At 43.1% G+C, this 26,394-nt stretch overlaps 1 long non-coding RNA gene across 1 annotated transcript in view; it reads right to left on the minus strand.

The window, feature by feature from the left end:
* LOC117878667 overlaps positions 1-23,316 on the minus strand; it is a 52,450-nt gene extending 29,134 nt beyond the window's left edge. Inside the window, exons 1-2 of the long non-coding RNA XR_004646051.1 lie at positions 23,224-23,316; positions 3,349-3,463 (exon numbers count right to left, since the gene is read on the minus strand). This is a non-coding gene — a long non-coding RNA (uncharacterized LOC117878667). The remainder of the gene's footprint in view (positions 1-3,348; positions 3,464-23,223) is intronic.
* Positions 23,317-26,394: the final 3,078 nt, after the last annotated feature.

Below are 26,394 nucleotides of genomic sequence, written 5' to 3' on the forward strand. Positions count from 1 at the left end.
TTTGTGACCAAATCCATCACTGCCACAACAGCATTATGTGCACTAAAAGTGACAGTTTTAGTAGCTACTTTACCAGGCAACTTGTTTCCTAGGAAATTTGAGAATAAACACAATAGAAAAAAAATATATACATGAAGTTCTCAAAAATCTGAAATGTTTAGTGGATACTGGGTTAAACTGAGGAATTAGTGATGCTTCAGCTAGCATAGAGGGCACAGGTCTGCTATGACCAGGGTCCCAGGGAGGCCACACTGAGTTTGCTCAATTAGGGAAACTGCAAAGAATGGGGCAGCCAGTCCCCCAAAAGATGGCAGGTATTCCAGTACTTAGTTTCACCAAGCCAGGAACAAAACAGCTTCTACAATACCTTACTGGCCAAAACACAGTTCCCTTAAAAGCAACCCAGACTTGGGCTTCTTCCCAGATAGCCAAGTCAAATATAGGATGGGGATTACTGAAAATCTTGTTAGTCATATAAAAAGGTCTACCAATCCCAAACGATCAGACACATTAACCACCAAGTTAATGAATATTTCAGATCTTACCCAAATACACGCTTACAACCAATCTTTTAGTATCTAATATTTAAAGGTTTATTCATAGAAAGAAAAAGGTGAGAGTTAAAATTGGTTAAAAGAATCAAACACATAAAAGAATAATAATTGTATTAGTCTTAAAGCAGTGATGGTGTAAACTGCTAACTGGTTAAGTCTCTGGTTGCTCCCAATTAATTGGAAGGTCCTCAGTCTCTTGGTTAGACTGCTCCCATTAATATATGTCCATAGTCCAAAGATCAGAGCAGGAAAGAGGCAAAATGAAGATGTTTCCAGAGCCTTTTATAGCTTCTGTCATGTGGAGGGAAACTTCATTGTTCCAAACAAAGCCCTTAGCACAATTTGTGGAAAAATATAGGCACACAAGATGGAGTTTAGTATCACATGACCTAGTCACATGCCCTTTGATGAGTCAGGGCAGCCTTTACCCATACTCTAGCTAGAACATCCACAGGAAGGTCCATCAGATAGAAATAAGACTCTACTATAGTCCATTGTGAGAGTTAAGTGCCCTTTGAGGCTGGCCACACTAGAAGTAAGCTGCCTTGTGGGTGTGATCACAGGAGCGAACACAGGCCTACAGTCAATATTCATAACTTTAGATCTAAAACTGATACATGCATACAAATAAGATTATATTCAGCAAACCATTACCTTTCCATTGACAGTTTACATAACATACTTTGTACAAGATTTGTTGCAATTATATAACCATAGTAGCAACAATGATCTACATGGTCATATTTTAATCATATAATGTCACATCTGCCCAGAAACATATAGTCTGTTGTAGGTCATTGTACTAAAGAATAGGAAGCCAGAGCTGGCTGGAAATAGAACATAGGAAATGCATTGATTCAACCCATCTCCTGACCATAGCTCTGTAGGATTGGCCTCAAACGTTGCATTAAACTTATATAAAATACAAACAAGGAATTAGTATCCAAACTTTGAATGGCAAATAGAAAAAGGGCAGAAATTAAAAAGATCCCCCTCCCCACCAAATCCTGCAAAAGAATCCATTTGTCCTCACACTCTCAGAATCTCATTAAGTCAAAAGGATTCCTTACAAACATAAGGGCCATCCACATAAATGTCACAGTAGAATCTAGGCCTGTTAAATATGTTCAGATTTTATGCATACCATACTTCTGCTGAAGTGGTCAGGAGCCAACTGACCACTATATTGGGGTCAGAAAGGAATTTTCCCCCTGGTCAGATTGGCAGGGACCCTGAGTACTTTTTTTCTTCCTCTGCAGCATGGGGCTTGGGTTACTTGCATGTTTAAACTAGTATAAATGGTGGATTCTCCATAACAAAGTCTTTAAATCATGATTTGAGGACTTCAGTAACTCAGTCAGAAGTTAGGGGTCTATTACAGGAGTGGGCAGGTGAAGTTCTGTAGCCTGCGATGTGCAGGAGGTCAGACTAGATGATCAAGATGGTCCTTCTGGTTTTAAAGTCTATGATACCTGCTCTGTAGGAGTCTGATGATGCTGCAGTTCTAAAAAAAAAAACCACAGCCACCAGGAGGTGCTGTATGAGGATACTACAGCTCTCCATCTTTTAAACTAAGAAGATATGCCCAACATGGACCAATTTCTGAGTGTCTCACATTTGTTAAGAAATCATTGCATAACATGATACAGGAAGGCAAAAATGTGTCTTTTTAGGCCAATATCACATGCACACAAATATGATCTGGCAAAGTCTGAAGTTATATTAGCATATACTAACTATAGCTAATCACAAAAATTAGATTGAGGACAACTACTAAGTCATATAGTCCATCCTCCCTGTCAACAGTGTAAATGTTCCCTAAAGGATATTTTCGAGTGCTTTGCACACTCCAGTTTTAAAAGTAACCCCAACAATAGTTTTCCCTTCACATCAAAACCAGGGCTGTTTTAAACAACTTATTACTGCTATCACAAATCCAAAATACAGAACAGGATTTTATTTTTTCATGCATTCAAAAGGAATTTTAGATCATTCTAATTCCATTGATGCTTGCTCTTGAACATTCAACATCACCACATGATTTAATCAGTAAAATCAGATCATTTTTCATCCTGAGCTGGTATGCAAGGCATACCTTCTGGATAAAGCACCACTGTAACTGTATGCTGGCACACCATACAACTGCTTCTAGTTGATGTTTGAGATAGCTTTTCTAAGAAGGAGATGTAAAGAACTACATATCAGGTGACACAGACAACCTCAAGGTATTTCACGTGGCCTGGACAAATTCAACTGAAGTGGAAAGGAAAACAATTTTATAACCTATTACTCCTACACCCTATTACTCATATCTGGAAAATATAAATAAATCAAGAGGAAACCACTGAAGAAATATTAACTCTTTAGCAACACTTTATGAGGTAATAGGATAGCAGGGGGAAAGAGCTATACTAATTACCTGGGATTACTGTAGTGGTTTAATCTAAACAAGTTTATTTTTTCTTGATTATGCCAAAAAATGGCACTGTGTTGGAGTCATATCAAGTTAGGGTTAGGTCTGAAAACAATTTTTTTTTTAAAAGATAGCTTGTTACCTGCAGCCCCGAGAGTTATTTTGTTGCACTAGCTGCCACTAAGCCATTTAGAAATAGAAGTTATGAAGACTAAGTTGAAGGCTAAATGAAAGCAAGAACACCAGGAAATAAACGATTACTGAAAGTAACAGAGTCTAGTGTAGTCAGCACCCTGGGATGTGGATCACGGACCCAGTTAACCACAAAAGGTGCTTTTATAAAAAGTCCTCATGCAGTAAAGAGCCAAACAAACAGTTTACCTCAGATTAGTTTGCAGAAGAAAAACGAGTCAGCTGTTCAAGCTTCCAGTCTACTTCTCAGGATCAGTCTTTCATGAGAGTATTGAAGTGTTGTGTTGCTTCTATAAACCCAGGCCTGAAAAGAAATTACACAAAAAGTTCAAACCTCTAGACTGTTTTCCAATATCACTCCTCCTGTGGATCTGCAAGTACACAGGACTTCTAGCACACATGCACACCTTCCTTTTCTTCTCAAGCATCTGAACTAGAATATAGAATGGGAGGAAGCAGAAGTACTTCCCTTCACCACAGCCCCCTCCTGACTGTCTCTGTAGGAAGGACAGACAGCAATAGCCCTCCCCAGGAAAGGGGGATTAACTGCTCACCCAGGTGGGCACCCTACCAGTATTATACATGTGAAGAATCATCCTAGGTGAATCTCATTCCTGGTGGTTTTTGCTATCTACATGTGGTGGAGGATAGTTTTGCTGTTAATGCACTGGACCAGGATTCAGGAGATCTGGATCCAGTTACTAACTTTGTGACTTGCCCAAGCTCTCACACAGTCTGTAGCAATCTCGCAGCAGCTCAGTTCCTCCTCTCTCAAGTGGGGGATAGTAATACTTACCTCTCTCACTCTGGACTACTTAGACTGTAAGCTCTTCAGGACATGGACTCTTTTTACACAGTGTATGTAAAGCATCTGGCACAAAGGGCGGGGGGGGGGGGGAGAAAAAGATCCTCTCTCAATTGAGACCTATAGATTCTACTGTAATACAAATTAATATGGAATTAAGACTTCAGCAAGAAAGACAAAGATAGAACAGCACTAGGGTACAGCTCAAGTGAAAGGACTGGCAGGTGCAACAGACTCATTAACCTGTTATGTGGACCAGCCACTGAAGAGGAGACAGATGCTCACATTCATCACCTGCTAAGCTCATCACAAGTGACTGAAGTTCACAGCAGTTCAAGTCTCTGTACGGACCACTTGTGTTGACTGTTTGCCATCAGTCATCACTGGGGATTAGATTCTATTCTATAGAGGGGTTTATACCATGCTCATTACTGTAGTATCTGAGCATCTTCCAGTAGTACGTTCAGTAATGAGACTGTACATCGGTCAGGTGTTTGTTCTCTCATCCTCTCCCCAGAGGGAGAGGCGTGTGCAGTGGAGTGTTGTTTTGGGTAGGGTTGTGTGCATGCAGTAAATGTACCTGTTGCTATGCATATATGTTACAGAAGGCAAAAATCCCTGAGTTCCTGGGGGAGGAGGTCATTCCACAATCTCAAACCACCCCCCAGAAAAGGGTCTGGCTCCTGCACAGATGAGATTTGTTGTTATTGTTGAGAATTCTGTTGTGCCAGAGGAGCAAAGTTGTCAACCGTGGTCTTCGTTGAAGAGCTTTAAACAGTCTTCGAGCCCAAGACTTCTTGCACTAAAAGAATGAGCCTCTAGTGCTTGAGCTAAAGGATTAAGATTACGAACTAGTATCTGTACCACACACACACACAATCCTCATGTGTATGTGTAAACCAGTGACTGACGGGGCACAAGAGTAATGTGGGTTACATTTATGTGGTATTGGGAATAGAGCAAGGTGGGAAACAGTTTTCCTGTACTGTGAACATTTTAATGGTTTTAAAAGTATCTCCTCTTCTTCAGAGTGTTTGTTTTTCACAAAAAAGAAGAGATTGATGCCCCAAGCATAACTGAAAGACAAGTGGTTAGGGCATTTGCTCTGCCTGACTCAGACCAAGGACTTTATCTTAAGTCTCCCACACTCCAAGTGAGTGTTCTACCCATAAGACTTTTGGCTATTCTCCCAAAAAATCCCTTCCTGGACCTGACCCCATCCCCCCCCAAATAAACAAACAAGTTTCATTTAAGCCAGTGCTTCTCTAACTTCATTGCACCGTGAGCCCTTTCTGACAACAAAAGTTATTACACGACCCCAGGAGGGAGGACCAAAGCCCGAGCCCCACTGCCCTGCGGGGGGTGGGGGTGGGGGAAAAAGCCAAAGCCCAAGGGTTTCAATTCTGGGGCGGGGACCTGTATCCTGAGCCCTGCCACCCAGGGCTGGAGCCCTTGGGCTTTGGCTTCAGTCCCGGCAGTAGGTTTACCAATTTTCTAATTGCACAAAACTGAACACTCTGGCCCCACCCCCTCCCCTGCCCCTTCTCTGAGCCCCACCTCTTCTGAGGCCCCACCCTCCAATCACTCCAGCCCCACTCCCTCAGTCGCTCGCTCTTCCCCACCCTCACTCACTTTCACTGGGCTGGGACAGGGGGTTGGAGTGCAGGAGGAGGTTAGGGCTCTAACTGGGGGTGCAGGCTCCGGGCTGCGGCCAGAAATGAGAGGTTCGGGATGCAGGAAGGGACTCCAGGCTGGGGTGGGGTGCGGGAACAGGTGAGGGATTTGGAGTGCAGGAGTGGGCTCAGGCCAGGGATGAGGGATTTGGAGTGTGGGAGCAGGCTGAGTCCGAGGGGTTTGCAGTGCAGGAGGGGATGTGGGCTCCGGCTGGGGGTGTGGGCTCTGGGGTGGGGTCAGGGATGAGGGGTTTGGAATGCAGAACAGGTTTCAGTGCTGGGGCAGGGGTGCAGGCTCCAGGAGGGGCTCAGAGCTGGAGTGTGAGAGAGGGGTTCCAACCGGGGCAGGGGGTTCTGGCCAGGCAGCACTTACCTCAGACAGCTCCTGGTTGGCAGTGCAGCGGAACTAAGGTAGGCTCCCTGCTTGCCCTAGCTCCATGCTGTTCTTGGAAGTAGGTGGCATGTCCGGCCTCTAGGTGGAGGTGTGGTCAGGCAGCTCTGCACAGTGCACGCTGCCTATGCCTGCAGGCACCGCCCCCGCTGCTCCCATTGGCCATGGTTCCTGACCAATGGGAGTTGCGGCGCTGGCGATGGGGATGGAGCAGCACACTGATCTTCCCTGATAGCCCTGTACCTAGCGGCCGCAGGGACATGCTGGCTGCTTCCAGGAGCTTCACAGAGCCAGGGAGCCTGCCTTAGCCCCCGCTGCACTGCCGACCGGACTTTTAACAGCCTGGTCAGCAGTGCTGACTGGTGCTGCCAGGATCCCTTTTCGAGCGGGCGTTCTGGTCAAGAACCAGACACCTGGCAACCCTACCTTGTGGTGGGGTTCGGGCTTTGGCCCTAGGCCCCAGCAAATCTATCAGCAGCTTTGGCGACCTCATTAAAATGGGGTCACAACCCACTTTGGAGTCCCAATCCACAGTTTGAGAACTGCTGGTTTAAACCAATAAATGCCAGCAAAGAGATTTTGTTTGATGAATAATGATTTTCTGATAAAAAAAAAGTTTGTTAAAAAAAATTGCTGATCAGTTCTAATGGGGATACCTTCAAACCAAGAAAAGTAAGTAGGGAAAAGCAGCAATTTAGGAAGAAGAGGGAAAATGTTGCAAGTGTGAACCTAATATCCTAATGGCAGAAATCACAGAGAAGGGAAACCCAATTAAACATTTAAAGTTATCTTTCTCTTAGAAAAGTACACAGTGAGATGAGGCCACCCAAGGTATACAGACTCCAAAGCAATATATAGTGCACTACTTTGTTTTCACTAAGATATTGAGCAAGCAGCCCAGGCTAGTGCTGGATTCCAACCTTCCAAGAGAACAGACAAGCCATGAATCAGAATATTCCACAACAGATCTCCTTCAGGTGATAAATGAACTGCAGGAGAAAAGGAATGAATATAAACTATCACTGTTTGTCAGTTATGCAAAAGCTTTCCACTCTACTTGGAAAAAAGTATCCTATAAATAGAGCTCTTCGGTTCCAAGACAGCTGCAGAGTGGTGTTTGGGTTTTGAAAATACAAAATATTTTTTAAAAACCCCACAATTTCAAAGTAAAAAAAAATATATATCAAGACAGGAATAGAAGGCTGACATTATACCAAACTATTTCTAATGAGCCTTAGATGCCACATACTGCATGAACAGTGGAATATATGATTGTGAGGAATGTGATAACAGTTCTGTACTAATAGTACATTTATCCTAATATGCATTTGTCCATAAGTTATACATCTAGCTATTTTATAGCCACTTTTAGGACATTGAAGTTGGTGAACATCTGTCCTTTATAGATCATGAAAAGGATCATTCGCAAGAGGTTATATAATAGCATTATAAGAGTACAAAGGCTGATATGTTCACTACATACAATGGTGTGGTAATTGATATCTGTATGTAGACATCCATTGTACACCAGTTATACATAGTGGGCATACCTAATATAGATATTTATCTATGACTACACCATACATAAATATATCAGATTAGAACCAAGCAAAAACATCTCTCAGGCATATAACTGGAGCATACTAATGGATATCTTAATTTTCAATTCTGGGCACTTCATTATGTAAGTGACACTGACAAGTGGGAGAGCAACAAATTTGACCAAGGTCTAGAGAAACTGATTTACAAGGAAAGATTTTTAAAAAGGTTGAATAGAGAGATTACTTAAGTGAAGAGTAAGGAGAGATCACAATTACAATCTGGAACTCAAACCACTTTTTGATGTTCAGAAAAGTTTGGTTAAATGCCTCCTCATTCCTTCACTTTGTTGCCTTCATTTTGTTGACCAAGCCTGCTCTGCATTGCAAGTGAGGCCTGAATCTTCCCCAGTAGCAATGACTCAAAGAATGAATCAAAAGATAGAACAAACTTTAAATTTAGAATGACTTCAGCTCTTCCCAAAACTAAACCTAGGCTTGCTGAATATGCAGCAGGTTTTCTTTGACAGAATTACATTTTCTCCTGAAAAAGTCTTTAATGTTTCTCTTCATTTACTCTGCATCTCATTCAGTTACTTGTGATTAATTATGCAGGAATCCTTTTAATACTATGCTCTGCTCTAGATTTATACATGAAGCAGAATGCAAACAGAAAACAGGAGAAAGATGGGTTCAAAAATTCTAACAATTGTGACCCTTGAATTTGGGTTTTGTAGTGTTTTATTCCTATCATTTTTGTTCTTATTGTATAATCTACCCAGTGAATTTTTCTGACTTTCACATTACCTATGTGTAACACACAATAGCAGAATTAGTATTGGAAAAAAATGTCAAGAGGCTTCCTTACTTTGACAGTCTCAAATAGATATTTAGCAGTTGCCAAATATCTGTGCTGATGAGAAAATCTGACATTTTGTTATTTAAAACAGAAATAGTATCTGTACTTTCCACTCCCTCACATTCAAGAAAATATTTAGAAAATACGAAGTCTCACACACACCTCCCCCAAGGAAAGCTAAAGCTGTTGAAATAAGAAAGACATATCCAGACTCAAATTCCTCCTGAATTATTCAAAGTTGAAGGTCATGCCTTAAGACACTACGAAGGGAAATTTCCCTTAATTTGTAACTAAGGTCTGAGGTTTTCCCTCTTCCTCAGAAATCACGAGGTGACCATGAGTTCTATCTAACCAGACAACCAATTGTATGAATTTGTAAGAACAGTTACCAATATTCTATTAATTTACACAGACACTAATTTAAATAAATATGTTCCAACATTAAATATATTCTTCAGATGGGTGAGCTCCCCTATTAACAAATAGAGCTGATGGTTGTGATGAACAACTGAGCAAGAATGTATACTTCATCCCTCAAATTGGAGAAACTGAACCCGAGCCTTCTAAAAAGTCTGTCTTTGGCAGAAATGACCAGATAAGCAGAGGGCACAAATATCATTAATGGATCTCTGGTCAAAAGTAGACCTTACTAGCTCTTTAATTGGACTGCTGTAAATATTATTCTAGAAAGGTTAGCAAGACCAACTACTGAAGAACGCTGAAAGCCCAGGATTTATCAATCCTAGTTTAGAGCACCTGGTGCAGTCCTCTGAGCCCTGTTTCTATAATTGTCCCCACCATGCATACTCAACTTCCTTCCAGCTTTTGGCAAATTCTTCAGACTATCAGAATTACCTGAAAAATCTGAGGACTTTCAGTGCTAACATGTACACAGTTTCCACAAGGGCAAAAGTGACTCTGCACAGACTAGAAAAGAGAGAGATGGGTTTTAACTGTGTATAATTTTCTAATGTACCCAGGGTGTAGTAGCTAGTCACTAGTATCTAGTTCGAACCAAGTTTAAAAGCTTCTGAATTGCAATGCTGTCTGGACCACGGCTGGCTCCAGGTTTTCTGCTGCCCCAAGCAGAAAAAAAAAAAAAAAAAAAAAAACCCCAAAAAAAGGCACAGCAGTGGGATCGTGCCACCCCGCTCCACTCTTCAGCGGCAGGTCCTTCATTCCAAGGGGGACTGAGGGACCCGCCGCCAAAGGCCCGGCTGTGCCGCCCCTTGGTATTGGCCGCCCCAAGCACCTGCTTCCTTAGCTGGTGCCGGCCCTGGCCTGGACTCTCTTCGAGTGGCACATATTGTTTTTCTGATTTGATGGTGGATTATTTCCCAGATGGCTCAGAGGAATGATGGGGAGCATGGCCAGTTGAGAAAAAACACCGCAGGCAGGCAAAGTCCTATTGTAGGCAGGCGTGCCACTGCACTGCCATGTAATCTAGTCATTTACTAAATTAGAAACTCATTAAAAAAAAAACATTTAAAATGTATTCTGTCAGAATAAGTCTCTCCTACTTCATAGCAATTCACTGACTAAATTTGACAGCTATGTAGTAAAATGCAACTCTAATATCTTCAGCATGTACAGGCAAGAGCTTCTGGTTACTGCACCTAAACATACACACCAGTCAGTGCACTGGATTTCTGGAATACATTTTTTTTTTTTAAAACTACAGAACACAATTTCAGCCCCCTTCTCCATGAAGGAGAAGTGATAATGTTGAAATATAGGAAGCAGGTTTGTCTGTGTTGGGTACCCAGTAGTACTATCAAATTAAAAAACACTTTAAAAAGCAAAACATATTCCACTTGGCCATTTGTTCTGCTGCATGTCCCTTCTGCTCTGTTTATAGCCTCAGTAAAGCATAGGGCAGAGCTGGAAAAGCTCAGTCAAAAATACAACCTACTGAAAAGGTCATATCATAGGAAGCCATCAAAGTTTGCTAACTTATTGTCATGGAAAACATTGTAATGGGAACAGGAAGGGCTACACAATTTAACCCAATCTAGGCAAAATGTCAAGACCTGTAAATTTGTAGTCATCTGACTGCCAAATTAAAACCCTAAATAAATAATGTAGTTCTTCCCAACCAATGATCAGAAGAATAGATCAACATTTCCAGCTGTTTTACCCTCCATCTTCCAGTTTTCTCATGGTATTCTACAAAGATAAAGCTAGTCAGGGGCATGAAATGCTGAGGAGTGGATGGCTCAGCTGAATGCTATACAGGAACTTTCACCTGCAGGAAGCTTGTTTGAATCTAGTAGTTTGAGGGTGACCAAGAGAGTAATTATCTACTAGTTGTTTGGTGACTGATTTAAAATGAGTTGATGATCTCTGTTGTCACTTTCTAGTAGAACTGTGGCCATATCACTCACCCCCACAATCATGACAACAGGTAGATTCTTGACAGAAAGGACAAACACTGAACAGATATATAGATTTGAGTTTCTCACCCCTAGAATTGCTCTCTCCAGCACTGTGTTAGATAAAAATCATGAAAGGTAGCATGGGAAAGCTTGTACTGCTCAGCTGCTGTCTAACCCTATAGGTACCTAAATTCACCCTGCCTACATTGTCATCATAAATGTCACTTAGGCACCTTAGGCCTTGTCCACACTGGTGGCAGCATGCAGGGTATGTGTAGTTACATGTTGCAGTGAGAGACGGGGGGAAGAGGAGGAGGAGGAGGGAAAAGACTTTGGCAGGGAGTTGCCAGAGCCTTTCACTGCTTCCTCACCCTGCCAGAGTCTCTCACTGCAGTGGGGAAAGGCTCCAGCAGTGGGAAAGCAGTAGGACACTATATAGCTGAAAGTAGTAGATGTGAAAGGCATTGTCCGGGCACCTGGAGAGCCATGCAGGGTTCTGGTCTGTCTGAATTCTAGTCACCTAAACAGTGCTCCACAGGGGTGACCTTAGGGGAAATGGCACCCACCATCTCTGGCCCAGTGTATATTTAGTTATTTATTCACAATGAACAGTTTCAAACAGGAGAGAAGGATCCATGTCAGAATACCTGTAGTCCAGTGGTAGGGGACTCACCTGAGGGGAGGGGGAAGACCCCTGTGTAAATCTTCATCAGGTAGAGAGGGGAGCTGCATGAGGGTCTCCCATGTGCCAGGCAAGAACTCTAACTACTGGACTGATGGTTAGAAGGTAGTCCTCCTTCTCCATGTCCCCTTTTCCTCTGCAGCCATTTTGCATGATATTAGGCATACTTACAAAATGGCTTAGGCATCTGATTTCAGGAGATGGTTCCCAGCTGCAGATCCCAAGCAGGGACAGGCACTGAACTTCCAGAGAGGAGCAGGGCTGAGGACAGATCACTCTCCTTAGCATCTGCTACTGACTCACTTCAGTGGTTCCCCACTCAGGTGTGTATGAACAGGATCCACAAAGCTAGCACACTATCTCTCCCCAGGCATTGTACAAGGAGCCTAAGCACTTAACCCTGGTCCTATTGATTCAGCTAGGTGGCTAGACACCTAAAAGTTAGATGTTGCAAGGCCTAAATCTCTTTGTAGATAAGATATTTGCACAGTTTAGCTGAAGCCCTCTTTCATAACGACACTCAAAACCAGGCAACAACTGGCCGTTCCTACTAGAATCTGTTGCCCTTATTCACATTGACTAATACTTTACTTTACACAGTCCTATTGGGGAGAAAAAAAAATGTGAAGTCTAGCGGAATCTAGGCTTAAGTTAAGTGGCATTAAACGTGCTGCATTTGTGAATAAAACCAGATTTTAACATTTGTTCTGTGAAAAAAGTTTTTAAATCTCAGGAGCATGGAACTTAGTGATGGAAGAGATTTATAGTACGTCCATCCAACACATTAGCTTTTTGCATCTACCTGTCATTATTGGGTCATGTGTCTAGTAGTTGGGAGTAACAAACTTTCAGTATTCTATGAGTTGCTAGTGTTCTTCCAGCACAGAAATTAAATCAGGAACCAACATCAGGGTTAACAACCTGCAACTTGGCCCCCAGTTATGTCTTTGGAGTAACCTCACACTTTGAGGTACAATGGAAAGCAAGCTCTAGTATAACAGATATGGACATCTTTTCTTTAATGAGCCTTTTGGCTTTAAGTTTCTAGATGCATTACTTTGAGGTAGTTGGGATACAAGTAAACACCAGGACCTTCATGCACATTCGACATTACAAGAGTCCCTAGAATCCTGAGTTTAGCATTAAGACATGTAGCATTCTATTAGGTTGTTCTGAGCATACTGAATTTTATCCATATCTAGAATTGTCACGGAATATATAGTGCACCTCTGTAGTATGTTTATACGTGCCTTAAACACTAGTTAGGCAAGAGTGCAGAAAGTGAGTTAGAGAAAACACTTACATATAACATATGTATGTTTATTGATAGAAATTACACATAGAGATTAGGAAGGATTACACAAGGAGAGATTCATATTTTAGATTACTGTACAAAATATGGGAGTCACACTAATGCATGGGATTTAGTCAATGTATTTATATACCAGTGGATTACTGGCTTCTCACATGTCCAGCCCTTACCTGGGCTCACCCTTGAGTCTTCAATAGCACTAGCTACCAGACTGAAAAAAATATAATTGCATTGGTACTTACTGTAGGGCAAAGATCCTGTGCCTGTCACTAGTGTTATTCTAGTCCACATCTCCTCTCCTTTACAAGGCTGCAAGTCCAAATAAGGTAGCCTACTTCCCCCCCACAACTCCAGGGTCAGGTCTTAGCTGTCCACGGCTACAGAATTCCAGTATTTCATTGCTTTTCAAAGAGAAGGAAAATTCCCTTACTTCACAACTCTTAAACTTCTCCTTCCATCTAGATTTCAGCTGGTGCAATAACCAAACGCTGCTCAACCCCCCACTACAGGGCTAGATTAATTGTTCTAATCAGTCATTCCCAGGATGACCCAATTAAGTGTAATTAGCTACCCCCTTTACTCCTTTCTTGGTCTATTCCCTTTTCCCTACCACAGATATTTTACATTTGCATTTTTAACCTAGCTACTGAAGCCCTCTTAAAAGTTGGCCTTTCAACCCCAAGCTTTTAATAATTAGGAAAACCATAGATTGCTTTAAAATGCAACACTTTGAGCCAAGGCTCCTAATAAAACCCAGGCTTCTCTTTAAAAAAAAATCATAGTGCTAGAAAAACAACTATGTAATATGTACATCATGAATGTGCTGCAAAACTGTTCCCCATGTGTGGAAAATTTTAGATTCCTTTCACGTACACTTGAGGCATCTCAAGTTAGCCTCCTTCATCTTAATCCGAGGAAGATTTGCAGTTTGAGAAGCAATGTACCAAGGAAAGAGAGAGGGAGAGAGATCCCTTTTACTCGGATTTATTTTACGCACCTTCCCCGCCCCCCCCCCCCCCCGCCACTCTGTACTGGGCAACTGGCAGCAACACAGCTCTGTTTTCTTTCTACCTACTAATCACTTTGACACACCAGTCAGACACACACTATAGAAGGATAAACTTCTTCCCGGTTGGCATTTCTGGTATTGCAGCGTTTATGTAGCAAGAGGTTTTCCATTCACATGATTCACTAGAAAGGAGATTCATTGCAGTGCACTTAGCAAAATTCCAGCCTAGCAGAGTGGACAGTTAGTGTGAGACTTTTCTATGAAGTAGGGTTGCCAACTTTCTAATCACACAAAACCGAAACCCCTGCCTCATCCCTTCCCTGAGACCCCACCCACTGTAGCTTGCTCTCCCTCCACTCTCATTGGGCTGGAGCAGGGATGTGGGAGAGTTCAGGCTGGGGGTGCAGGCTCCAGGGTGGGGCCAGAAATGAGGGGTTCAGGGTGAAGCAGGGGACTCTGGGCTGAGGCCGAGGGGTTTGGCATGCAGGAGTGGGCTCAGGGCTGTGGTAGGGGCTTGGGGTGTGGGAGGGACCAGGGATGAGGGGTTTGGGGTGGAGGAGAGGGCTCAGGGCTGGGGCAGGGGTGCAGGCTCTGGGACAGAGTTAGGGTGCAGGGGGGGTGAAAGGCTGGGGGAGGGGGTTGGGGTGCAGGCTCTGAGAGAAAGTTTCAACCTGGGGCAGGGGGTTGGGGTGCGGGAGGGGGATCGGCGTGCGGTCTCCAGATGGGCAGCACTTACCTCAGGCAGCTCCTGGTTGGCTCTGCGCAGCTCCTGGAAGCTGCTAGTATGTCCCTGCAGCCCATAGGTAGAGGGGCCAGGTGGCTCTGTGCCCTGCCCAGGCCCGCTGGGGGCAGGGGCAGAACGCAGAGCTTCCCTGATTGCCCATCCACCTAGGGGCCACCAACAGGGACATGCCGGCCACTTCCGGAAGTTGCGCAGAGCCAGGGAACCTGTCTCAGCCCCGCTGCACTGCTAACCAGACTTTTAACGGAGCAGCCTGGATCCCTTTTCGTTTGGGTGCGCCTGTCGAAAACCAGACCCTTGGCAACCCTACTATGAAGAAAGAACCCATTTTATGCTAATAGAAAGTAGTATTTTTTCCCCAGTTATAGATGCAACAGCTCCATGGAATTAGGCAGCCTATCTAAGAGGAACTCTTCGCACAGCTTCAAGTGGAGGTGCTTTAGAGAAATAGTCACTAAATTATTTGGGTGAATTAGGAATATGAACAATTAAAAAGAAAAACAAAGCATACATAGACATTTGACTGGAATCTCCTCAGTGCAGGGAGTACTGTTTTCTACATATGCTCAGTGCCTAGCACAACAGGACGTCCATTCCCAATTGGAGCTGGCTAGTAGGAGCTACCTCAATATAAATTGTTGTTAAATGAAAGGTGATATCAGTGTTAGCGTACTAGATGTCGCTTTAAAAAATATTTTAGTGCTCCTGAAAGGTATGGGATGGATAGCATTACAAATCTATTAATGGTATGTGAACAGTAAGAGCTATGGCAAAAGTCTCATCACAGTAGTCCACTAAAAGTGGAGACTGTCACACGAAAGGCAGCACCTGCTTTACAGAGTAATTTGTGGAATGGGGAAGGGAGAAGAGCAAAGCAGAGGAGATGACCTGTAAAGGGAGGCCTTGTATAACCCCTTTTGAGATACTTACCAGTAACAAATGCTCAGATCATGTCTTCCATAGCAATTAGCAATTTTTCATACCATATGGGAAGCCTGAGTGTTATTCCCATACCTACTGGCAAGATGACAGCTATTTGCCTACAGCCACCTATTTTTTTTAATTTAGCTGTTACCACTCAAGAAAGATCTTGGAGTCATTGTGGATAGTTCTCTGAAAACATCTACTCAATGTGCAGCGGCAGTCAAAAAAGCGAACAGAATGTTCGGAATCATCAAGAAAGGGATAGATAAGACAGAAAATATCATATTGCCTCTATATAAATTCATGGTATGCCCACACCTTGAATACTGCGTGCAGATGTGGTTGCCTCATCTCAAAAAAGATATATTGGAATTGGAAAAGGTTCAGAAAGGAGCAACACAAATTATTAGGGGTATAGAAAGGCTTCCGTATGAGGAGAGATTAATAAGACTGGGGCTTTTCAGCTTCGAAAAGAGGCGACTAAAGGGGGGATATGATAGAAGTTTATAAAATCATGAGTGGTATAGAGAAAGTAAATAAGGAAGTGTTATTTACTCCTTCTCGTAATACAAGAACAAGGGGCCACCAAATGAAATTAATAGATAGCAGGTTTAAAACAAACACAAGAAAGTATTTTTTCATGCAACGCACTGCCAACCTCTGGAACTCCTTGCCAGAGGGTGATGTGAAGCCCAATACTATAACGAGGTTCAAAAGGGAGCTAGATAGATTCATGGAAGTTAGGTCCATCAATGGCTATTAGACAGGATGGGCAGGAATGGTGTCCCTAGCCTCTCTTTGCCAGAAGCTGGGATTGGGTGACAGGGGATGGATCACTTGATGATAACCCGTCTGTTCATTCCCTTTCGGGCCTCTGCCATTGGCCATTGTCAGAGGACAGGATACTGGGCTTGATGGACCTTTGGTCTGACCCAGAATGGCTGTTCTTATGTTCTTAAGAGAAGAGACCCTCATCCATTGGATTAAAACAAAAATATAAGACCCACTCAAAAAAGAAAGAAGAACAGGAGTACTTGTGGCACCTTAGAGACTAACAAATTTATTAGAGCATAAGCTTTCGTGGACTACAGCCCACTTCTTCGGATGCATATAGAATGGAACATATATTGAGGAGATATATATACACACATACAGAGAGCATAAACAGGTGGGAGTTGTCTTACCAACTCTGAGAGGCCAATTAATTAAGAGAAAAAAAACTTTTGAAGTGATAATCAAGCTAGCCCAGTACAGACAGGTTGATAAGAAGCGTGAGAGTACTTACAAGGGGAGATAGAGTCAATGTTTGTAATGGCTCAGCCATTCCCAGTCCTTATTCAAACTGGAGTTGATTGTGTCTAGTTTGCATATCAATTCTAGCTCAGCAGTCTCTCTTTGGAGTCTGTTTTTGAAGTTTTTCTGTTGTAATATAGCCACCCGCAGGTCTGTCACTGAATGACCAGACAGGTTAAAGTGTTCTCCCACTGGTTTTTGAGTATTTTGATTCCTGATGTCAGATTTGTGTCCATTAATTCTTTTGCGTAGAGACTGTCCGGTTTGGCCAATGTACATGGCAAAGGGGCATTGCTGGCACATGATGGCATATATCACATTGGTAGATGTGCAGGTGAACGAGCCCCTGATGGTATGGCTGATGTGATTAGGTCCTTTTTTCAAAAAAGAAAAGCTACATTTAAAATCTTGTCCGTATTTGTCCTCTTTCCCTCATCTGTGCCAGATGTTGACCCTTGTTTACTGTTGGTTTGGCCCTTATGCAGATATAATCTTTTAAGTGAATGGAGTCTGCACACAAGTCCAAAGAGAAACTATACATTCATATTAAGGTATTACCCCACTTGATTTCTGGCTTTATTAATAAAATGTAATCCAAATGAAAACCAGGCTCGGTTGCTCCAGGATTCCTTTGCTCAGATTAATTCTGTCCTAGAAGCAAAGAGCTAGATTTAATGGTCTTCAGGAGCCCACTAGATGCTGATCTACATATTTAAGAATCTGGCCCACAATCCCTCTACCAGAAACTTAACCACCTACTCCTGGGGGAATTCTGCATCACTGCGCATGCTCAGAATTGATGTCCCCTGCAGATTTCTTTGCTTCCACACAGAAAAATGACTTGCTGATGGGGAAGCAAAGGGAAACCACAAGAGCAGTCATGTGACCCTCCCCAACAGTATGTTTTGGGTGCCCAGGGTAGCCGGCAGAGAGGTAAATCATTGTGGGGCAGGGGATGGGACTGGGGAAGACCTGGCTGATGGCTCCTACCCTGCACCAAGCTCAGCTACTGTCCCAGCCGGGCTCCGGAGGACTTCCTCTTCTCCTGTATGGCATCCAGGGCTAGGTCAGACCCACCCCCAGATTTCTCAGCTAATTGCAGGAAGCTCTGCAAACTCCTTCCCCCACCCCACTTCCTGAACCCATCACTCCTCAGTTGCATGTTGAGGGATCCCTATACAGGAAGCTGTTTGCCCATCTGCCCAACCCCCATGCATACAGACCCTCCCGCTGGGCCTCACCCCACCCTGCACTCAGAACTCCTCCGATGAGTCCCACTCCCTCTGCACCTGGATCCCACCCCCCGAGCCACCCGTACCCAGAGCCCAACCCCACTGAGCCCCAACCAGCTGCACTTGGAGTCCCACCCTTCTAAGCCCCACTCCCTCAACAGCTGGACCCCCCACTAAGCTCCCCAACACCCAGACCCCCCTGCTGAGCTCTATCCACTGATACCCAGACCTCCCCCCTGCTGAACCTCAACTACCTTCACCTGGACCCCTTTGCAGAGTCCCATTACTGTTGCACTCAGAACCCCACTCAACAAGCCCCTGTGCATCCAGATCCCCCCATACCCAGATCCTCCACTGAACCACCCACACCCAGATTGCCCCACACAGAGCCCTCTCCACCCACACCTGGATCCCCCCACACTAAGCCCCTGCACTCTTGGATCCTGCCTTGCTGAGCCTGCCTGCTCACACCTGGCATGGAGTGGCAGGGCCCTGGGATGTTTCTGGGATAGGCCTGATCCTTGTACTGTGCCAGGATTGAGCTCAGCCTCGCTACTGAGAGTGCCCCGGGGGGAGCTGTACAGTGATTTCCAACCTCTGTGCAGCCAGTGGCCTGTGCTCCCTAATATCATGCTGGAGCCTCCACATTTATTTGACAAATAAAATTTGCAGAACTTTAAAATGTGCACAGAATTCCCTCATCCCCATTCCTTTACATTTAAGGTGGAGTCTTATGACAGATTGGTCCAGGCATGGTACAGCATTAGTTAACTGGTAGCTCCCAGCAGGCTTCCAATGCCTTCTAAAAGGGTGAATCCTGCCACCTGTTACAGGTTCTTGAAACAGCTGTAGGACAGGCACAAAAAGTTCTGAAGAACCACTAATGATTGCATAGAATCAATAGCAGTAACAATCCTTCTCAAGAAGGTGGTTACAGACTTTGCTAGAAGTGCATTACGGTAATGCAAATGCACAAAACTGCTGTAGAGTAGCTCTCTATGGATGCTAAAGACATCTGCAAGGGGATAGGTGATATTGCTATGAAAAGATGCGCTCACAGCTAATGTATTTCAGGTAAATATCTGAAGTTATTTGATTTGTAATGGGATGTTTGATCTGCCCTGAGGATCTGTAATGTGATGAGGTGGGGCATTAATGTGTTCAACATTAACAGCAACAACAAAAGCCACCTGGATACTGACAGAAGAGTCATTTGTTTCCCAAGTAAATGGTTGAATATCGTAGAGCTAACAGTCTTAATGAAGCTTACAAATAAGTAATGGTTTGCTTTCCACAGTACTGTAATCATTAAAAGAGACAAAACACAGAATGGATTGAGGTAATGACTCTTGGCAGAGGTACAAAGCAGCAAAACTGACTCTGAAATACAGCTAGTGCATTATAGCATTAATGGTTAGGGCCAACATCAATTTCCAGCTTCTTTACACAATGTTTCTTCGCCATCTCCTCCCCCTGCATGTCTGAACTATGTTTATATTCTTCATTTTCACATCTGGCTCATTTGTCTGAACCTTTAATAGCTCTTGCTTTCAGTAGAAAGCAACACTATATTGTAGGCCTATACTAGAATTTGGGTGTAGCCAGCTTTTTAAATAGAAACAATTCCTGGCCAACAAGGTCCCCAAAGTTTATAATGCACAGTGTTTGTCCATTCTGTTGCATAGCTGGCAAAGAATCCATATGCAGAGGCTATAGAAGTCATGGAAATGGAGGGAAAGTTGAAAGAGTTAAGTTTCCATACTACTATGTATTTTGAAGATTTGTTTTAAATGTTGTGTTCTGGTGGCAGCAGTACTGAATGAGAGTAATGGTACCTTCGGGCAATTAACCCCAACCTCCCTTCATTTCCCCCTGCCCCCACATTAAAGATTTCTACTCAAAGAACTTCTGTTTGTTAACTCAAGCAGAACAAATGTCAGATCATCCTAAAAAAATTGTATTTTCAAGTCTGTTTTCTAGGTTTAGGTATATTTAATCCTGCCTCAGCATGGACTAGATGGCCTCCTGATGCCCCTCCAGACATACATTTTAGTCTTCATGGATTTGGAGTAGAAGCATATCAGTTAATGCACCACGTCAAGTGGAGTGGTGCTTTTATTTATTTAAGTATATACAGTCCCCATGTATCCTTAACAGCAGTTGTTCCCCCATTTGGAAAAACAAACAAACAAACAAAAACAACACACACAGAAAGCTGTACACACAGGCATTGTTACCATGGGGCAATAGTTTGATGCTAGTCCACCACATCTAAAATATATACAGCTGCATAGCTTCGGTGGTAATATCCTCTTCCCAGCCAGATGGGAGCAATAATACTGTGAGGTATCTCCAAGTTTTTATCCTAAGTTTATTGATCTTCCTTTTGCAAGCTCAATTCATATCTGCAAAAGAGGGACTGCCAAATCGGTGGGTGGGAAAAGAAAAAAAAAAAAAAGCAGGGGACATTTACAAACACAAATTTTAGTAGTTCCAAAGGGTGCCTTCGAGGTAATGAGATGGATAACTACTAAGATCCTGCACCCATTATATATCTGGGTTTAAACACACAGAAAACTCCTTTTGGAGGAAAAAACAAACAAAAGTGAGTCAATGTTTCTAGCAGGCATAAATTGCACTTGCAATAGGGATTGGGGGGGGGGGGGTCAAAGCCCACCTGAAAAATGTTTCTAACAAGGACCAACTCCAGCCAGAGAGGCACATTTCTAAGGCTGAAAATGAAATGCAGGTCTAAAAAGATACTAACTGATTTTGGATAGAATTGAGAGTCATCTTCAACCCTACCACAATCACCTCTTCATTTAATTCTTGAGTCTGCTGAAAGAAATTATGCCTGAAGATGAATGTAGGGAGGAACAGAGGGTAGACTGGTCAGAAAGGGCAGCAAAAACTTTGTGGGCAGACAGATTGTAACCCTTGCCCTGAGATGGCTGGAGAGCTCTGTCTTTAAAGTCCTATTGTAAGGTTCTCCTGTTGTGACACAGCACACTATTACCCCAAACAATGCTCTGCTCCTTAGCTGTGCTTATTCAGGAGTAGGCAGAGACTTGCAATTGTCATTATCACCTAGAGAATCATGTTTGCCTTGTGATTCACTATATTGCAGAGTCTATACTTAATGGTTCCAGCATGAACCTTCAACAAAGATGAACCTTCAACAAAGCACTAAGTATTAGAATATCTTATTTGCTATTTCATCCCTGTATGTAATTCCCTTTAGATGGGGAACCAAGTTAGTTTGAATCCTAATCTATCAGTCTCCAAGAGCACAGTTCAAGCATTCTGAGGGTTATGATTATAAAATGTAAAATAAAGGTAATGAATGATGATGCATTACCTGTACTCTGAAAGCAAAGAACTGCAACAGAAGAGAGTGGTGGTAACAGTGAATATATTTCTGTTGAAAATCAGTATGGGAAGGGACATTATTCAGGTTCAGTATCTTAGTTCATAAGGACTTTGTTACAGTTCACTGATCTACTCAATCTATTTTTAATTAAAACTCTTTGCTACCCAAAGCTTAGACTAATCCCTGAGAATTAGAGATGCCAAAACAAACAAGAGAAGAGAAGAGTTATGCTGATAGATGCCCCTGGAGAACAAGTCTGGGTTTTCAGGTTATCACATTAGCTTCGGAAATGAGGCTTAATATACAGGTGGGCATTCAAGATTGTTCCACCCTGGAATAAGGGAACTGAAGACTGATGGTGTCTAAGTTACCTTAATTTCCTTCAACTATTGCAGTCAGATGTAATTGAGCACTCTTGTGGCGGTTAAAAAGTTAGGGATACATGTAACAAAATGATTCCTAAAAAAAGTTAGAAAAATCCATACTTCAGATCTTGAAAATGATGAACATTAAAGCAATCCAAAACACTTAAAGCAGGATTTCTGGCACTGGGGAACTGTGTTTTGGTTAATTAGACTTTGCATATAAGTGGGTAGAGGCCTGGCCATTTCTGAACAGTCACTGCCTTTCTAGTTGGCCAGTCATCTTGCAATCTGAACAAAACTAGATAACCACAAAGGGAGTGAGCAAGTGTCCTCTCCTTTGAAACTATTTGACACACAGAAGATCCTTTTATTACCATCACGATTACTAAGCAGTTTAGTTTCTTCTCTAGATCCCCTCAGTGGAAGATTGGGGAAAGTCTGCTGCTTTAATGGATAACTACATGGCAAATGCCCATTCAGAAAACACTGACATCCAAGAGGAAGAAAGGAGAAACATCCAGCCGTGTGTTTTGCCTTTTTTCTGTATACTTCAGTTTAAGAACTCTCCTGATATACAAAGTTAAACAGCCATTTTGTTCTCAGTATTGGCATAGCCTGCAGCAGAGCAGGCACACACTCGTTTTCTATTATAGAGCCCAAAAACATAAGTAAAATCTCCTTAATTTAAATAATGATTCCAGACATGTTTTGCTTCTTGCACATAGGAGTGATTTGTGGTGTCTCTCTCTTCTGTTGTAATTCTGGATAACTACATGGACTCGATATTGGCATAACTTTGGAGTCCATCGACTCTGGTTTAAATCAGCAGAGCTCTATTGATTTGAATGGAGCTCTGCAAATTTACACCAGCAGAGTATCTGGATCATTCCCAAATGTGCTGGGTCTTATCCCATAAGGAGAATACAAGAAAGTGCAGGAAGCAGAGAAATGAGGTTGGATACCACTTGTTACTCTTTTATAAACCTTATTTTCATGATTCACCATTTGTTAGATAAATATTTTCTACTAATAAAAGAGGTGGCCGTAGGGGCTTTAACAGTAGGGTAGCCAACCCACATTAACTAGCTCACTGTAAAACCCTGGTGGGGACAAGGCACCTGTAGTTTTCCCATGAAGTGAACTATGCAAAGTAAACCACAAATGGGGTACGGTATTGACCTCATCTAGCTTCCTCACAGTAAAGGCTCCAGGTACCTTGTCTCCACTGGGATTTACCAGTGGAATAGTTAATTCACATTAGTTGCCCTATGTATAAAATGTAGCTTTTTCTGGCACTGAAAATCTAGCCTATGAAATTTTCCTCCTCAAATATTCCAAATGGCCTCTCTGCCTTCAGGTTCAACGGAGAGACCTACTTTTCTGCTGTAGCTTTCCAAAATAGAGCAATACATGGTTTTAAAAAAACACAAAATACCTTCTCTGCCATTATATAGTGAGCTGATGAGAAGAGCAGTATTCTATGAATAAAACTACCTGCTTCAGTTCTGTCCCAAGGTGAGAAGATGGAGCATTGGTGAATGCAGGGTAGACAGACAATGGCTGTTCCTGGGAGAATAGCACAAAGTGACTCTGTGCTCCTTGATCAGTCAACTATTTGGGCAAAACCTGTGCTGAATAAAATAACTGATCTTTCTGTGAGCTCAGATGAACCACTGTTAAGCTTGTCCAGTAAGCTCTCTCCTCATCATGAGTCTGTCTATATTTATTAGACTTGTAGCAAACTGGAAGCTTAAACCACAAATCACTGCAAATCTTGCCACTGAGATAAGAAATAGAAATATTTCAGAGTGTGGGAGCTGGAATTGCTGCTGAAAAGAAACACATCCCTGTATTGGGATCTTGCTATCAGCAGGGATGTTTTGGGGACAGGGGGAGCTGACAAAGTGAGCCTGAGACCAAGCTAGTTATATAGCGAGAGAGAGGTGGGGAGAAATCTTGGACATGTAAAGAAAAGAACAAAGCACTAGTACATGCTTTTATTGATCTCTCCATTAGCCTTAAGCCATCTTGTTTAAAGCCGAGTCTCATAAAAGGTTGAGAAAACCCTGACCCAGATTCCAGAAAGCAGTACAGCGATTGATGCCATACCATTTGCAGCTATTAGTGCTGAAGCCTGCAATAGCCAGTCATGGAAGGATCACCTCAGTGTGTGTGTGTGGGGAGGGGGGGGGCAATCTTCCAGCAGTGTAGAGCCAATGTAGGTGCTCCTATGCCACCTCCCTCCTGCTAGTGGGGTGGAGGTCTTGGTCAAGGAACGGTCTCCTCAATGCCTCACTGACCTACAGCTGTCATATCAGCCTCTTGGGGCCATTGGCATCTGGCATAATTAAGTTACTGTGGAGGAATGGCCCAGCACACTGATAGCTTGGGGAGCAGGGGAGTGGAAGGGAAGGACACCTTTGCTCCTCTTCTCCTCAGTTTCTTTATGTGCTTCGAAGCACATGCCCTCACCTCTGGGGCATGTCCCTACCCCATTCTTGGAAGCAGCATTGCAAGTAATTTCACCTCATATCTCCCCCCCCACCCCAGCAGCCACTGCCTTGGCCCCTGCAATAGCCAGTCCCAGGCAGTGTCTTGACTCCCTCTCCAGGTCTTATATGAATTGGGCAGAGGGCTGAGCCACAGCATAGTTTATTCCCCTTCTGGGGTAACTGAAATTCCAATTTAAAAGTTCAGTGTCCAAACATGTAGTACTTCTGCCCCTCAGCCAGACTGAAGTCCTCTTCCTAGCCCCTTCTCCTTGGTCCCCCACAGAGATTCTCTTGAACTACTGCTTTCTCCAGCAATATTCCCCGCTATTGCTTCCCTTCACCAGGGACCCCCACACTTTACTTCTGGGGATCTCCCAGCTCCTTGTAGGTCCTATCTCAGGGTTCTTCCATAAGAACCTACTCCACAATCTGTAGGTACCTCAGGCTCTTCCTGGAGGGGAACACCCCTTGTTTCTCTTTCCAGAGTATTTCTTCCTCTTCTCTGTTCCCAGCTCTATTTAAGTAATGAGCTTAATTTACCTGCTTTACCACTACATCTGAGGGTAAGTCTAATTAAGCCTCATTAATGACTGCAGCTGGCTGCAAGGGCAAATTACATAGCAGCTATCCCTGAACCTGACTGATGAGAGGGCAAAGTCATGAAAAAAGCTGAGCCTAGCTTGCCTCAAAGGGCCAGCCAGCCCATGACAGTGCTCCTTACCTGTAGCCAAGAAAATGGGCCATTAACGAGAATAATTTGCACTTCAGTTGCACATGTCAAAGCAATGTACACATATTCATAAGCTGTACAATACCCAGTGAAGTATTATTGACCTTTTTATCACTCATTACTAAAATATTGATCCACCTAGACTATATCCCTACTAGACAAAATCCTACTAGTATACTATGCATGCTGTCTCAAAAGACCACATTCCTTCACTTAATATTGGGAATATGGAGAATAGGGATTTTCAAAAGCATCGGTAGGATTTAGAAGCACAAGCCCCATTGACTTTCAATAGACTTTTGTTCTGAAATGTCTCAGGTGCTTTTGAGACTCCATTTTAGTGTTTTCTTGCTCAAGGCATCATAAAAAAGGGGAAAAAAATTGCCAAGCGTATTGAAGAAAGAAAAGGCTCATCATTTGGGCAACAAATAGTTTACTGGTGAAGATACAGTAGTTTTGTACCATTATATGATGTTCTTAACATGAAATGCTGGTTCGTGGTAAGTTTCCTCCCACAAAATTGTACATATTAGTTGAAGAGAACAGAGCATGATTCTTAATGTATGTGAACATGATTTATCAAATGTGTTTGAATATAATAGCCATCAGAGTGGTAGATGAGCACCCCAATGATATTTGAATAAAACACCTTAGTTCTAGTAGAAAATATGCTTCCAGAATCTGTCAGATCTCTGGTCAAGATGTACATGTCCCCTGATTTTTAGGGCTGGTGAATGGTAAGTGACAGGTGGTTTAGCACCTATTCTCAGGACTACAGTAGAGGGACTGTTAACTTTGAAACACTAAAACATCCTAATGGTGAATGACAGACAGATGACAAATCCTCCTGGAGGTCAAACAAGCTCTGGAGATTGTAAGTGGTTAAGACTAAACAAAGACCTCCCAGTTTTACACAAAATGACCTACATTGAGGACAGACTGAAATAAAAATCTGCCTGTACATGGCAGAAGCTTTTTCAGAGGCTTCTATTCAGGGCAGGTCATGAATTTCAGTAATTTCATCCTATTTATCTCAGCCTCAGAAAACAAACAGAGTTGAGTGGCTTTCTGAACAGGTACGTGTGATGGGTTCCCCTGGGTGCCACCTGGAACTGTAGTACCACTGAGCCCCCGACCCATCAGCCCAGGCTCCCTCTCACATTGTACTGCTGTGACAAGTGCAAAGCCCCCCAGCCTGCTCTTTCACCAACATTCACACATGTAGGGACACACCCAGCTGCAGTTACACGCAGGCTCTCTAACCACCAGCTTCCCAGCCTGGGACCCCAGAGCAGTGCTGTCCTGCCCTGGTCTAATCTGGCCAGTATATGGGTTTAATACCCGGTCTGCCTCTCCCTCAATGTGAAGCAAACAATGCACACTTGTGGTAACCAAGCAGAGATTTTCCCCAATCACTCTAGTCAAGGCTCACTGGATTCAATT

The sequence above is a fragment of the Trachemys scripta genome, chromosome 6, assembly GCF_013100865.1.
Source record: "Trachemys scripta elegans isolate TJP31775 chromosome 6, CAS_Tse_1.0, whole genome shotgun sequence".
NCBI lineage: Eukaryota > Metazoa > Chordata > Testudines > Emydidae > Trachemys > Trachemys scripta.